Source organism: Salvelinus sp. IW2-2015, linkage group LG7, assembly GCF_002910315.2.
Source record: "Salvelinus sp. IW2-2015 linkage group LG7, ASM291031v2, whole genome shotgun sequence".
Classification (NCBI taxonomy): Eukaryota; Metazoa; Chordata; class Actinopteri; order Salmoniformes; family Salmonidae; genus Salvelinus; species Salvelinus sp. IW2-2015.
In genome coordinates this window covers 14,952,900-14,968,783 of record NC_036847.1, presented here as the reverse complement: position 1 = coordinate 14,968,783, position 15,884 = coordinate 14,952,900, and positions in this window count along the sequence as shown.

Genomic DNA, 15,884 nt, shown 5'->3' with positions numbered 1-15,884 from the left:
CTTGATACCTGATATCAACAAAGTACTGAGTAAAGGATTTGAATACTTATGTAAATGTTATATTTATGTTTTTTATTTTTAGTACATTTGCAAAAATGTCTAAAAAATATATTTTTGCTTTGTCATTATGGGGTATTGTGTTTAGATTGATGAGGGTTAAAAAAAKAAACAATTTAATCCATTTTAGAATAAGGCTGTAATGTAACAAAATGTGGAAAAAGTCAAGGGGTCTGAATACTTTCCAAATGCACTGTAGGTCTACCACTGAAAACATCACAGTTGGTAAGTCAAACCACCACTCAAATACAATAAACACAGTAGGCTTTTTGTGTTATCTGTTACTGAGGTGGCCCTGCCCTGTGCCTAGGAGTGAGTGAGGGAGGGGGCTGAGTTCAGTGTAACTAGGAGGGAGGTAGATAAGAATGGGCAGTGACTTCCATAGAAAGGCCACGCATGAGCTTGCTGTCACACGCTTTGGAAGTAAACAAACCTTTGGGGCTCTGTGATGAATGTGCGATTGTGGCGTTGTGTTGCTGTGGACACGGTTTATGCCATGTATCAGTGATGCTGCTCACATGTATGTGCACATGTATATAGGCCTACACTAACTTACAATAACAGCAGGGCTCTTGTCTCTAATACATGATTATAGAAAATGACACATTTGCTTTCATTCTGTTCTTTGTTATTCAATTTTTCACTCTTAAATGTTGTAACATCACCACTATTATTATATGTGTAAAGTTGTACGCTGAGAGTCGGGAAGCAAGTTCAGGGAGTGAATACATTTAATAAATAAACAAAACAAGAAACACAAACAGTGCACCGACACGAAACAGCAACAGAAACAATGATGACAGGGGAAGAAACCATTAAGGAGTGATATATAAAGGGAAGGTAATCAAGGAAGTGATGGGAGTCCAGGTGAGTGTCATTATGCGCAAATGCGCTGGTGATAGATGTGTGCCATAACGAGCAGCCAGGTGACCTAGAGGCCGGAGAGGGAGCACATGTGACAATATGAAATGTGTGACTTTATGTTTGTCATATTCACTATTTCACAGAACAACATTCCATTTAATCACCTTACAGCATTGATTGACAGATCTGCAGTGTACAATTTGTTCTGACAAGCATTTGTTCCTTTGGTGTCACACCCACACAGTATATACGTCGTGCCAGATCCTACCCCACACCTTGTGTTCCTCTGCGTATGTTCCCACCCCACCCATCCCAGGTAGTTATTCACCTGGCCCATCCCCATTCTCTGGATGAATGAAAGTGATTTTACTTTTTGTTTTGTTCCATCCACTCTCCATGTTCCAGGGAGTGTTGTGTTTTTGTTTTCCTTTTCTGAATTGTGACTCATAAGACACGTATACTAAACTCCAAAGCGCTCGTGATTTTCAAACTTCAGGATATAGTTTTTTTTTCTTCGAAGATTATTCAGAACCATTTTAATACACTTTTTTAAGTCTCACTGGTCTACTTCTCAACACAGGAAAAACATRGCGTTGTTATTTTATGCACTTCGTAATAGTGATTATTAGGTTCAGTCCAGTTAATTACCGTGTAATGTACAACTCTGAGAATTCACAACTCTTAGGGTGAATTGTTAGGGTGGGCTCTCTGCTCCATTCTCTCTCGCTCATATTTACTTTTCTCCTGAGGGAGGAGCTTGTATCTCTTTCAGCAGGTGGTTGTGTTTCCTCGTATCAGAGAAGGATGGAGGATGGATTAGACAATTAAAGCCAGCCTAAGGGGATGTGAGGGGAAAACAGACAGGAGGAAATAGCTAAATATATTCCCTTTGTTTGTTGACCTTTTGTGTTCTCAAACACAAGACAATAACACGCTACTACTCCCGGATATTGACTGGACAATCCATCCATTTTTTAACAGGATAAAACATTTGTTTACTACTCAGTTCTCATAATTTCCACTTCCTAGTTTAGCTTCTAGTCGGTTACAGGAGGAAACTGTAAATATCCCTCTTAATCCCCCATCCCCCCCACCTCCCTCAATACAGTGGAATCACTTGCTCATCCTTGCCCTGTGCATCAGCCTGGCCTCAGAGCAATACAAAGCATACTATATGTATACTGAACAAAAATATAAATGCAACATGTAACAATTTCAACGCTTTTACTGAGTTACTCTTCATATAAGGAAATCAGTTAATTGAAATAAATTCATTAGGCCCTAATCTATGGATTTCACATGACTGGGCAGGGGAGAGGCCATGGGTGGGCCTGGGAGGCCATAAGCTCACCCACTTGGGAGCCAGGCCCACTCCTCAGTTTCATCAGCTGTCCTGGTGGCTGGTCTCAGATGATCCCGCAGGTGAAGATGCCGGATGTGGAGGTCCTGGGCTGGCCCGTTGGACGTACTGACAAATTCTCTAAAACGACGTTGGAGGTGACTTATGGTAGAGAAATTAATATTCAATTCTTTGGCAACAGCTCTGGTGGACCTTCCTGCAGACACGCTCCCTTAAAACTTGAGACATCTGTGGCATTGTGTTGTGTGACAAAACAGCATCTTTGTAGAGCCTTTTATTGTCCCCAGCACAAGGTGCACCTGTATAATGATCATGCTGTTTAATCAGCTTGTAGATATGCCACAACTGTCAGGTGGATGGATTGTCTTGGCATAGGATAAATGCTCACTAACAGCGATGTTAACAAATTTGTGCACAAAATTAGAGAGAAATAAGCTTTTTGTGTGTATGAAACATTTCTGGGATCTTTTATTTCAGCTCATGAAACATTGAATCAACATTTTACATGTTGTGTTTGTATTTTTGTTCAGAATATTTTAGTGCACCTCCAAGACGTAGGATATTTAAGTGATAATGCCCAAAAAGCCAGTGTTTGGAGGATATTTTGGCACAGGTTGTCACGTTCGTTTGTAGAGATGGACCAAGGCGCAGTGAATGTAGAGTTCCACATGCTTTATTAATAGTGAAACTTAACAAAACAAACAATAAACGAACAAACCGTGACTACAGAGGTGCAAAGTGCAGGAACTCCAAACAATATCCCATAACACACAGGTGGAAAAAATGCTACTTAAGTATGATCCCCAATTAGAGACAACGATAGCCAGCTGCCTCTAATTGGGAATCATACTAAAACACCAACATAGAAAAAACAAACTAGAACCTCACATAGAAAATATAAACTAGACTAAACCCCTAGTTACGCCCTGACCTATTCTACCATAGAAAATAAAGGCTTTCTATGGTCAGGACGTGACATGGGTGTTGTTTGTCCCGAAACAAAGTCGAGGGCTGGCAAACCATGCCAATATATCCTCCAAACACCGGCTTCAAATCAAATCAAATGAAAGTTTATTTGTCAAGTGGACAGAATACAAAAGTTGTAGACCTTACAGTGAAATGCTTACTTACAGGCTCTTTCTAACCAACAGTGCAAAAAAAGGTATTAGGTGAACAATAGGTAAGTAAAGAAAAAGAAACAACAGTAAAAAAGACAGTGAAAAATAACAGTAGCGAGGCTATATACAGTAGCGAGGTTATAACAGTAGTGAGGCTATATACAGGCACCGGTTAGTCGGGCTGATTGAGGTAGTATGTACATGTAGATATGGTTAAAGTGACTATGCATATATGATAAACAGAGAGTAGCAGTAGCGTAAAAGAGGGGTTGACGGGTGGTGCACGGGCAGATAGCCCGGTTAGCCAATGTGCGGGGGCACTGTTTGGTCGGGCCAATTGAGGTAGTATGTACATGAATGTATAGTTAAAGTGAATCGAGGGCATTATCACTTTTATACAACGGTTACCAACATATTCAAATAATGATTGCAATATTTTCATTAACTTTATTTTGATGAACACAAATCTAGGGTTGCTACCCAAGCAGCCTGGTCGTTCATTTTATCGGTTCGGTTGCCAGAGACGCTACCCAGTCGTTAAGTATTTTTGTTCTGRATCTATAGACACGACCCAGTCTTTCGTTCTAAATGTTCTATTGCCATACTGGCTGGCAACGTTCTTATCCCTTGCTTGCTAGCTAGCCAACAACAGCTAACTTACAGTCACATCAAACAGTGCAGCCAGCAAGGTAGTTGCATTTGCATTTGTTTAAGTTGTTTTCTTGTGACAGTTATTTGGATACATCCATAACAATGAGCTAATGATGCTCGATTTCACCTGGGGTAGAAAATGTTCTCTCTCATCAAACTGAAGCTGGAAAGACTACAAACTAGCTGGATTTCATTTCATTTGACTTGTTTTCTATTGACATTTCTTTGTATATATCCATACAAAAAATACTGATTCATGATTTCGACTGGCTGAGAAAAGCTGCCTGCCTGTCTGTCTCGTCTCAACTCCCGACCCCGACACATATATTACTATGGGACAGCTGTAGATCGAATTGTAATATTGAAACAATGTTGCAAATGTCAGAGAGACAAACAGCAAGGTTTATACAAATCTCCGCTGTTGAAAACCAATTGCTAGTCTTAAAAAAATGGTAGATAATGTCTAGATGCTTTTTACAGTGGAGATTATAGATTTATTTCTACATTTTATTTATTTATTTTTACATTTGATAAATTTAAGTTTATAAATAGTCTGCCTGGGCTGACGAGACAGTGGATTGTGCAGTGAGATGGAACAGAGATCATAGGCATTTCAACATCATAGTTTTAGCCGGTGCTAACTTGTGGAATAGACACCGGCTGGAATGACGATTTTAACCATTCAGCATCCAGGATTAGACCCACCAGTTGTATAAGTAGTATTATACCATGCCATTGTTGAATACCCCTTTCTGATTGGGATGAAGGGCATTCTAAAGCGTGCATTATTTCCTTATAACTCACAGTATATTTGCACAGTAGAATTCAATGGCTATAGTTCCTTTTTACATGTTTTGTTTGAGCTGCTTTGGAAAGGAAAAGTCAAATTGAAAACAGCATTGGTATTGTTGAATTAGATTTTCATAATAACAAGCTAGGTCTGATGGTTTGGTTAGCGTCACTATCAAGTCTGTTTGGTTAACACAGCATCTACTGACTGTAGCTGTCTAGTAACCTTGCTAGCTACTTCTGTGGATGTTGAATACATTGCCACAGGCAAATTAACAAATTTTTAGTGGCAAATGTGTTAAATTATGGCCATGGTATAATAGGGATAATCAACTCGGGGCTCTATGCTTTCTCCCGAAAATAATCCAACTCAGTGGAAGGTCAGTTCCACTCTGCTAGCATGTAGTGGAACACTCCTTCCACATCGTTCATTATTTTCCATAGAACGCATAGCCACTCTTTGATTACCCCTTACATGGTCTAGTTACGAAAGTAGGGAGGTTGGTTGGGGAGGATGGATATCGTGACTGTCTAGCAATCCAAAGGTTGCGTGTTCGAGTCACTTCGTTGACAACTGTAGCATTTAACTAACCTTTCCCCTAAACCTTTTCCTAACCTTAACCTAATAATTCTAACCTTTTCTGGAAATTCTCCTAACCTTTGTCGTTTTAGTTCCCCTAACCACCAACATAAATTCTCCCTGTAGTTGTCCTTTGTTGTTATGATACAACAAGTAACCTGGTCTCAGAGAAATAAGTATAATACTATGCGTCCTCCAAGATGTATGATAAGTTAAGTCCTCCAAGAGTTATGATAAGTTATGTCATCCAATTCATATGCTATTTTACGACCAAGTAAGACGTACAGTATGATACTTTACGCCCTCAAATTCGTTTGAAATTGTACGACCGCTATTCCATTCATAATGTAACCTAATCTAACGTAATATACACAATCCTACGAATTGCCCTGAGACCAGGTTGTGTACAGAAGCATTGTGCATGTTACCTATCAGTCACTATGTTACCGTGACACTGATTCCTCAGCTGTTTTGTGTCACCATTGTTTTATCCTTTGACGTACTGAAAGAAAGCTTCTTTTATCAAAGGATTTTGTTCCCTTTCTCTGTAACTAGGGACAACATAGACTCAGGGGTCGACGTAACATAAACAATAAAACATTTTGGAAGTCAATCATCCATTTCGTAAGATATATTACATCCTCAAATTCGTATGATATGTTGCGAATTACAATTCCTATGATATGTTACGAATTACAAATCATACGATATGTTAATACTTTTTGGCTAACATTAGCTAGGTGGCTAACGTTACCTCGGCTAGGGGTTAGGATTAAGGTCAGGGTTAGTGGTTAAGGTTAGGGTTAAAGTTAAAGTTAGGGTTAGGGTTAAGGTTAGGGGTTAAGGTTAGGGTTGGGGGAAGGGTTACCTAACATGCTATGTAGTTGCAAAGTAGCTAAAAAGTTATACAGTTGCAAAGTTGTTAATTAGCTAAAATGCTAAAGTTGTCCCTGATGTGATTCGAACACGTGTGATTGCGTTATACGTCCACCCATACTCCCCGACCAACCTCCCTCCTGGCTTAAGTAACCTTCTGTCTTAATAAGTAACCATAACAATCGTAACATATCATACTAATTGGAGGGATAAAAATGTACATTTACAATGTTACATCTAGTCTTTGAGGCAAGGCTGTGAGGAAAAATGACAAACACAACTGTTAGATGTTTCCTGTACCTTAATGTCCAGCAATGCATTACTTGTATGTTGTAAAATCTGGCAAACTACCTTTACATGTCACATATTGTCCGCTCAAGTTAGCCATGGGGTTAAGGTTAGGGTTAAAGTTCATTGTTACTACAACTGATCCTCAGTTGTGTCATCCGTCATTACATGATTAACGGAATTGTTGGGAAAGCAGCATTATTAATTGATGGGTTACACAAGCGACCTGATTCCCAAGTAACTGAGCTCGGCAGGAGCCCTACATAGTGTTATACACAAATCAGCATGAATGCATTGTGCTGGTAACTGTCTCTGATCCTATCATTGTTACTAAACGCCAGTGTAACAATAGGCCACATTCCAGTCCTGCTGGGCCCGACTACTTTATGCAGGGCTATGGTGGTGTTAGTGTGAGCGGACACTGAGCTGTACGGAGTTGTCCTGTCCTGTTAAGTGCTGCTGGACACATGTGCTTTGTGTTGGAGCTATGGGGTGAAGTGGCCATCGATGACACCACCATGGCACCACGCTGGTGCTCTTTCCTTATGGTCTCCCACATCGAAACAAAAATACATCTGGACATGTTTACTTAGGCCCACACATGGAGATTTAATTTCTACTAGGTTATTGAAAGACAAATGAGTTCAAAAAGAAATGTGTATTCACATGAGTAGGCCTATATTTTGTTCTCTATTATTGCGTATGACCTTTAGTTACTTTAAACCACAGGCTTCTCACATGCAGTGCCAGTCTGTTCTGGTGGTCTCAGACAAAATCTGTCTACCAGACTGCCCTGTCCTGACCTACAGATATCTATTCAGTACTTCTGAATACCTGATCAGAACACCATGCTCAGTGGTAGGTAATAACATTTCTTCCCTTTTATCGTAACTCATTATCTCCTACTGGGGCAGGGGACAACGTGTTCTCCTGTACATATCCTCGAAGTCTTTAATGTGGGAGTGAATGTCTCAGTGTCCAACGCTTGCCATACTTTCCACAGCAGTGTCTCACAAATACGAGAATAGCTTTCTCTCTGCTTTACAGTGCCAGAGTGTTCTTCATTTGGTTATATAACTAACCGCACCTCTCTATTCTCTGATCCTGCAATGTCAAATTTGTGGCGCACATAAAGTGATGAATGAGAAACGAACAAACTGGGATATAGAAACTTACCAAACTTGCTGTGCATTTTAACTCTGGCAACATTCTTCTTTCTCCATTGAAAGTCCATACATTCTTACAACATACCTGGGGGTGAAAGGTACATCTGCTCATGCTGCTGTACCTGCCAGCATTCATTATATAACAACTTATCAGATCAAATCAAACTTTGTCACATGCGCCAAACACAAGTGTAGACTTTACCGTGAAATGCTTACTTTCAAACCCTTAACCAACAGTGCAGTTCAAGAAGAGTTAAGAAAATATTTACCAAGTAGACTAAAATAAATTAAAAGTTATTAAAAAAAATAACACAATAAGAATAACAATAATGAGGCTATATACAGGAGGCACCGGTACCGAGTCAGTGTGCGGGGATACAGGTTAGTTTGTACAAATTTGTACAAATTTGTACATGTTAAACTCTATACATCGTAGCGTGGGCGTGAACTGACATGCCATAAGATACAATAAACACAGTAGCAGCAGGACAACGGGGGGGGGGGGGGGGGGGGGGGGGTCAATGTAAATTGTCTGCTGGCGATTATATTTATTGTTCAGCAGTTCTAATGCTTGCTGCGGTGTAAGAACGCTGTCCGAGGACCTTTGTCCTACACTCTGGCCGCTCCGGTACCGCTTGCCGTGTGGTAGCAGAGAAAACAGTCTATACCTTGTGTGACTGGAGTCTTTGACAATTGTATGGGCTTTCCTCTAACACCACCTATTGTATAGGTCCTGGATGGCAGGGAGCTTTGACCCAGTGATGCACTGGGCCGTTCGCACTACCCTCTGTAGCACCTTACAGTCAGATGCCGAGCGGTTGCCATACCAGGCGGTGATGCAACCAATCAGGATGCTCTCGATGGTGCAGCTGTAGAACATTTTGAGGGTCTGGGGACCCATGCCAAATCTTTTCAGTCTCCTGAGGGGGAAAAGGTTTGTCGTGGCCTCTTTATGACTGTCTTGGTATGTTTGGACCATGATAGTTCGTTGTTGATGTGGACACCAAGGAACTTGAAACTCTCGACCCGCTCTACTACAGCCCCGTTGATGTTTAGCCCGCATTTTCCTGTAGTCCACGATCAGCTTCGTTGTCTTGCTCACATTGAGAGAGAGGTTGTTGTCCTGGCACCACACTGCCAGTTCTCTAACCTCCTCCCTATAGGCCTTCTCATTGTTGTCGGTGATCAGGCCTACCACTGTTGTGTCGTCAGGAAACTTAATGATGGTGTTGGAGTCGTGCTTGGCCATGCAGTTGTGGGTGAACAGGGAATACTGGAGGGGACAAGTTACTCACCCCTGAGGCGCCCCAGTGTTAAGGATCAGCGTGGCAGACGTGTTGTTGCCTACTCTTACCACCTGGGGGCGGACCATCAGGAAGTCCAGGGTCCAGTTGCAGAGGGAGATGTTTAGTGCCAGAGTTCTTAGCTTAATGATGAGCTTCGTGGGCACTATGGTGTTGAAAGCTGAGCTGTCGTCAATTAACAGCATTCTCACATACAGTTGAAGTCGGAAGTTAACGTACACCTTAGCCAAATACATTTAAACTCAGTTTTTCACAATTCCTGACATTTAATCCGAGTAAAAATTCCTTGTCTTAGGTCAGGTAGAATCACCACTTTATTTTAATAATGTGAAATATCAGAATAATGGTAGAGAGAATGATTTATTTCAGCTTTTATTTATTTTGTCACATTCCCAATAGGTCAGACGTCTACATACACTAAATTAGTATTTGGTAGCATTGCCTTTATATTTTTTTACTTGGGTTAAACATTTTGGATAGCGTTCTACAAGCTTCCCACAATAGGCCTCCTTGCACGCACACGGTTTTTCAGTCCTGCCCACAAATTTTCTATGGGATTGAAGTCAGGGCTTTGTGATGGCCACTCCAATACCTTGACTTTGTTGTCCTTAAGCCATTTTGCCACAACTTTGAAAGTATGCTTGGGGTCATTGTCCATTTGGAAGACCCATTTGTGACAAAGCTTTAACTTCCTGACTGATGTCTTGAGATGTTGCTTCAATATATCCACATAATTGTCCTGCCTCATGATGCCATCTATTTTATAAAGTGCACCAGTCCCTCCTGCAGCAAAGCACACCCACAACATGATGCTGTCTCCACCATGCTTCACGGTTGGAATGGTGTTGTTCGGCGTTCAAGCCTCCGCCTTTTTCCTACAAACATAGCGATGGTCATTATGGCCAAACTGTTCTATTTTTGTTTCATCAGACCAGAGGACATTTCTCCAAAAAGAGGTCTTGGCTGATTTTTTTAAATTTACCCATGATGTCAAGGAAAGAGGCACTGAGTTTGAAGGTAGGCCTTGAAATACATCCACAGGTACACCTCCAATTGACTCAAATGATGTCAATTAGCCTATCAGAAGCTTCTAAAGCCATGCCATAATTTTCTGGAATTTTCCAAGCTGTTTAAAGGCACAGTCAACTTAGTGTGTGTAAACTTCTGACCCACTGGAATTGTGATACAGTGAATTATAAGTGAAATAATCTGTCTGTAAACAATTGTTGGAAAAAGTGCTTGTGTCATGCACAAAGTAGATGTCCTAACCGACTTGCCAAAACTATAGTTTGTTAACAAGAAATTTGTGGAGTGGTTGAGAAATGAGTTTTAATGACTCCAACCGAAGTGTATGTAAACTTCCCACTTCAACTGTAGGTGTTCCTTTTGTCCAGATGAGAAAGGGCAGTGTGGAGTGATATTGAGATTGTGTCATCTGTGGATCTGTTGGAGCGGTATGCAAATTAGAGTGGGTCTAGGGTGTCTGGGAGGATGCTATTGATGTGAGCCATGACCAGCCTTTCAAAGCACTTCATGGCTACCGACATGAGTGCCACGGGTAGGTAATCATTTAGTTAGGTTACCTTCGCTTCCTTGGGCACAGAGACTATGGGGGTCTGCTTGAAACATGTAGGTATTACAGACTCGGTCAGGGAGAGCTTGAAAACTGTCAAGACACTTGACAGTTGGTTCGTGCATGTTTTGAAAACACGTCCTGGTAATCCGTCTGGCCCAGCGGCTTTGTGAATGTTGACCTGTTTAAGGTTTTGTTCACATCGACTACCGAGAGCGTTATCTCACAGTCATCCAGAACAGCTGGTGCTCTCGTGCATGCTTCAGTGTTGTTTGCCTTGAAGTGAGCATAAAAGGCGTTTAGCTCGTCTGATAGGCTCACGTCACTGGGCAGGTCGCGTCTGGGTTTCCCTTTGTAGTCCGTAATAGTTTTGTATGTGTAGTCACTGTGAGGACGACGTCGTCGATGCACTTATTGATGAAGCAGATGACTAAGGTGGTGTACTGCTCAATGCATTGGATGAATCGCGGAACATTTTCCAGTCTGTGCTAGCAAAACAGTCCTATAGTGTAGCATCCGCGTCATCTGACCACTTCCATATTGAGCGAGTCACTGGTACTTCCTGCTTTAATTTTAGCTTGTAAGCAGGAATCAGGAGGATAGAATTATGGTCAGATCTGCCAAATGGAGGGCGGGGGAGAGCTTTGTATGCATCTCTGTTTGTGGAGTAAAGGTGGTCTATGATTTTTTTTCTCTTGTTGCACATGTGACATGCTGGTAAAAATTTGGTAAAACTGATTTAGGTTTGCCTGCATTGAAGTCCCCGGCCACTAGGAGCGCCGCTTCTGGGTGAGCATTTTCTTCTTTGCTTATGGCCTTATAGAGTTGGTTGAGAACGGTCTTAGTGCCAGCTTCGTTCTGTGGTGGTAAATAAATGGCTACGAATAATATAGATGAGAACTCTCTTGGTAGATAGTGTGGTCTACAGCTTACCATAAGGTACTCTACCTCAGGTGAGCAATACCTTGAGACTTCTTTAATATTAGACATCACGCACCAGCTGTTATTGACAAAAAGACACACACCCCCACCCCTTGTCTTACCAGAGGTAGCGTCTCTGTTCTGCCGGTGCATGGAAAATCCCGCTAGCTATATATTGGCCATATTGTCGTTACAGCCACGTCTCGGTGAAACATAAGATGTTACAGTTTTTGATATCCCGTCAGTAGGATAATCTTAATCGTAGGTCATCAATTTTATTTGCCAATGTTTGCACGTAACAGATGGCAGTGGGAGTTTACTCGCTCGCCTGCAGATTCTGAGAAGGCTGCCCGATCTGCAGCCCCTTTTCCTGCGTCTTTTCTTCACGCTAAAGGCCTTGATCTGGGCCTGTTCCAGTGAAAGCAAGGATATCCTTCTCGCCGAACCATTTAAAAGAAAAATGTTTCTTCGCAGTCCACGGTGAGTAATCGCAGTTCTGATGTCCAGAAGTTATTTTCGGTCATAAGAGACGGTAGCAGCATACATTATGGTTACACAATAAGTTTCAAAAATAAGTTACACAAAATGCAAAAAAAAAATCAAATATAAAACATGCACAAATGGTTGGAGAAATGTAAAACGTCAGCCATGTTTTTCAGCGCCATTCTCATGCTACACGCATTGACAGTATGGTGCTACTACAACATACAGTGATACTCATCCTTCAAAAATAATTAATTAAACATGGCCACAACTGCCGTTTTGAATTAATAGCGTGTCACTTTAGGCATTTAAAATGGCGCTAAAGGTGGCCAAGGAAATATTCTCTATCAATGCACAGCCCTCTTCGTGATCAGGATGAATGATCTGAGATATTGAGAGAGAGAGAGAAGAGAAGAGAGAGACAGAGAGAGAGAGAGAGAGAGAGAGAGAGAGAGAGAGAGAGAGAGAGAAGAGAGAGAGAGAGAGAGAGAGAGAGAGAGAGAGAGAGAGAGAGAGAGAGAGAGAGAGAGAGAGAGAGAGAGAGAGAGAGAGAGAGAGAGAGAGAGAGAGAGAGAGAGAGAAGAGAGAGAGAGAGAGAGAGAGAGAGAGAGAGAGAAGAGAGAGAGAAAGATGAGAGGGACATAAGAGAGAGAAAAGAGAGAGAGAGAAAGAGAGAGAGATGAACAGAGAGAGAGAAAGAGAGAGAGGAGAGAGAGAGAGAGAGAGAGAGAGAGAGAGAGAGAGAGAGAGAGAGAGAGAGAGAGAGAGAGAGAGACTGGAAATGGGGGATGATTAAGAAAGCCGCCAGAGCCAAATGGGAATCTCCTATGTCAGCCATTGACGTCTGATCATGGCTCATGTTTCCAACTCAGCCTGGGCTGACAGCACTGGCCTACTAACTTGACCTCTTTTACGTTCTCATACACTCACATAATAACTTATTGTTCTCTCTCTCTATATATATATACAGTATATATATATATATACATACATAGATATACAGTACCAGTCAAATGTTTGGACACACCTACTCATTCAAGGGTTTTTCTTTATTTTTACTATTTTCTAAATAATGGCGAAGATTTCAAAACTATGAAATAACACGTATAGAATCATGTGGTAACCAAAAAAGTGGTAAACAAATCAAAATATATTTTAGATTTTAGATTCTTCAAAGTAGCCAAATCAAATCAAATGTTATTTGTCACATGTCACAATTTATTTTTTATAAGTGTTAAATAGAAAATAGAAAATAAAAGTAACAAATAATTAAACAGCAGAAGTAAAATAACAAGCGAGGCTATATACAGGGGGAACCTGTACAGAGTCAATGTGCGGGGGAACCGGTTAGTTGAGGTAATTGAGGTAATATGTACATGTAGGTAGAGTTAAAGTGACTATGCATAGATTATAAACAGAGAGTAGCAGCAGCAGGGAAAAAGAGGGGTCTGGGTAGCCCTTTGATTAGCTGTTCAGGAGTCTTACGGCTTGGGGGTAGAAGCTGTTAAGAAGCCTTTTGGACCTCAACTTGGCGCTCTGATACTGCTTGCCGTGCGGTAGCAGAGAGAACAGTCTATGACTAGGGTGGCTGGAGTCTTTGACCATTTTTAAGGCCTTCCTCTGACCCCCCCTGATATAGAGGTCCTGGATGGCAGGAAGCTGGCCCCAGTGATGTACTGGGCCATACACACTACACTCTGTAGTGCCTTACGATCGAAGGCCTCAACAGTTGCCATACCAGGCAGTGATGCAACCAGTCAAGATGCTCTCGATGGTGCTGCTGCAGAACCTTTTGAGGATCTGAGGACCCTTATCAAATCTTTTCAGTCTCTTGAGGGGGAATAGGCTTTGTAGTGTGTTCTTCACGACTGTCTTAGTGTGTTTGGACCATGATAGTTTGTTGGGGATCTGGACACCAAGGAACTTGTAGCTCTCAACCTGTTCCACTACAGCCCAGTCGATGAGAATGGGGGCATGCTTGGTCCTCTTTTTTCTGTAGTCCACAATCATCTCCTTTGTCTTGATCATGTTGAGTGAGAGATTATTGTCCTGGCAGCACACGACCAGGTCTCTGACTTCCTCCCTATAGGCTGTCTCATCGTTGTCTGTGATCAGGCTTACCACTGTTGTGTCGTCGGCAAACTTGATGACGGTTTTGGAGTCATGCCTGGCCATGCAGTCATGAGTGAACAGAGAGTACAGGAGGGGACTGAGCATGCACCCCTGAGGGGCCCCGTGTTGAGGATCATTGTGGCGGATGTATTGTTCCCTACCCTTACCACCTGGGGGCTGCCCGTCAGGAAGTCCAGGATCCAGTTGCAGAGGGAGGTGTTTAGTCTCAGGGTCCTTAGCTTAGTGATGAGCTTTGAGGGCACTATGGTGTTGAACGCTGAGCTGTAGTCAATGAATAGCATGCTCACATAGGTGTTCCTTTTGTCCAGGTGTGAAAGGGCAGTGTGGAGTGCAATAGAGATGGCATCATCTGTGGATCTGTTGGGGCATTATGCAAATTAGAGTGGGTCTAGGGTTTCTGGGATAATGGTGTTGATGTGAGCCATGACCAGCCTTTCAAAATACTTCATGGCTACAAACGTGCGTGCTACGGGTCGGAAGTCATTAAGGTAGGTTACCTTACTGTTCTTGGGCACAAGGGCTATGGTGGTCTGCTTGAAACATGTTGGTATTACAGACTCAGTCAGGGACAGGTTGAAAATGTCAGTGAAGACACTTGCCAGTTGGTCAGCACATGCTCGGAGTACACGTCCTGGTAATCCTTCTGGCCCTGCGGCCTTGTGAATGTTTACCTGTTTAAAGGTCTTACTCACATCACCTACGGAGAGCGTGATCACACAGTCGTCCGGAATGGCTGGTGCTCTCATGCATGTTTCAGTGTTATTTGCCTCGAAGCGAGCATAGAAGTAATTTATCTTGTCTGATAGGTTCGTGTCACTGGGCAGCTTGTGGCTGTGCTTCCCTTTGTAGTCTGTAATAGTTTGCAAGCCCTGCCACAGCCAATGAGTGTCGGAGCCAGTGTAGTACGATTCAATCTTAGTCCTGTATTGACAATTTGCCTGTTTGATGGTTCGTCAGAGGGCATAGTGGGATTTCGTTTAGGCTTCCGGCTTAGAGTCCCACTCCTTGAAAGCGATAGCTCTATCCTTTTGCTCAGTGCAGATGTAGCCTGCAATCCATGGCTTCTGGTTGTGGTATGTACCTACGGTCACTTTGGGGACGACGTCATCGATGCACTTATTGATGAAGCCAGTGACTGATGTGGTGTACTCCTCAATGCCACCAGAAGAATCCGGAACATATTCCAGTCTGTGCTAGCAAAACAGTCCTGTAGCTTAGCATCTGCTTCATCTGACCACTTTCTTATTGACCGAGTTCCTGCTTCAGTTTTTGCTTGTAGTTAGAATAGAATTATGGTCACATTTGCCAAATGGAGGGCGAGAGAGCTTTGTACGCGTCTCTGTGTGTGGAGTAAAGATGGTCTAGAGTTTTTTCCCTCTGGTTGCACATTTAACATGCTGATAGAAAATAGGTAAAACTGATTTGAGGTTTCCTGCATTAAAGTCCCCGGCCACTAGGAGAGCCGCATTTGGATGAGCGTTTTCCTGTTTGCTTATGGTCGTATACAGCTCATTGATTGCGGTCTTAGTGCCAGCATCGGTCTGCGGTGGTATATAGACAGCTACGAACAATATAGAGGTAAACTCTCTTGGTAAATAGTGTGGTCTACAGCTTATCATGAGATACTCTACCTCAGGCGAGCAAAACCTCGAGACTTCTTTAGATTTCGTGCACCAGCTATTGTTTACAAATATGCAGAGGCCGCCTCCCCTTGTCTTACC